Raw genomic sequence first — 955 nt, forward strand, 5'->3', positions numbered from 1 at the left:
CTCTTCCCCCTCGTTCCCCACCGCACCCGCCGTGGCCGCGTTTGGTCATCGGACCACACCGCCTCGCCCGCTCGTTGCCGTGCTCCGGCACCCCGGAGCCCCTCTACCCCCTGCGGCCATCGGCCTGCGCCCGCGTGCGCGCTCGACGCGCCGGGCCCGCGCCTCGGCCGCGCTCACAGCGGCGCCCCTGCTGAGGCCGCTCCTCCCTCCGTCCGCCCCTGTTCCGTGCGCCGTCGCACTCCCCGTCCTTCGCCCGGTTGGCGCCCGGCGAGCCCCGCCGTGGTCACCAACCCCCCTGCTCCGGCGATCTGCCGGCTCCGCCCGCCCCTGTGGTGCGCCCGAAAGAGCGGGTGCTGGGCACCGTTGCGCCCGCGCCCGTTCGGGCGACAACCGCGCGTCCATGCGCCCGAAAACCGCAAGGCCCCCTGGGGCCAATGACGTGGGGGCCCCACGCCCAGAACAGTTTAGAAAAAAAGGGGAAATAAAAAAAATAAAATAAATAAAAACAATAAATATAATTAATAAAATTAAAATGATTTAATAAAATTATTAATTAATTAATTAAGTTAATTAATCTGGTTTAATTAAATTAATTAACTAGTTAAGTTTAATTAAACTGTAATTAGATTAACCTAAACCCTAATTAACCTAAATAGAGAATGACAGGTGGGTCCCACTGGACCCACATGTCAGGGTTGACTCAGTCAACCCCTGTTGACTGCTGACGTCAGCATGACATCATGCTGACGTCATAAATACATTTTTCGAATTAATTAAATAAATAATTAAATTCCAAAATTGTTAAAATCTTTTAAAAATCATATCTTTTAATCCGTAACTCGGATTAAAATATTTTCAACATGAAAGTTGCTCAGAACGACGTGACGATTCCGGATACGCAGTCCGTTCGTCCGCCACACACCCCTAACCTATCGAACTCGCAACTTTTCCCCTC

The sequence above is a fragment of the Triticum dicoccoides genome, chromosome 5A (assembly GCF_002162155.2).
Source record: "Triticum dicoccoides isolate Atlit2015 ecotype Zavitan chromosome 5A, WEW_v2.0, whole genome shotgun sequence".
Lineage (NCBI taxonomy): Eukaryota > Viridiplantae > Streptophyta > Magnoliopsida > Poales > Poaceae > Triticum > Triticum dicoccoides.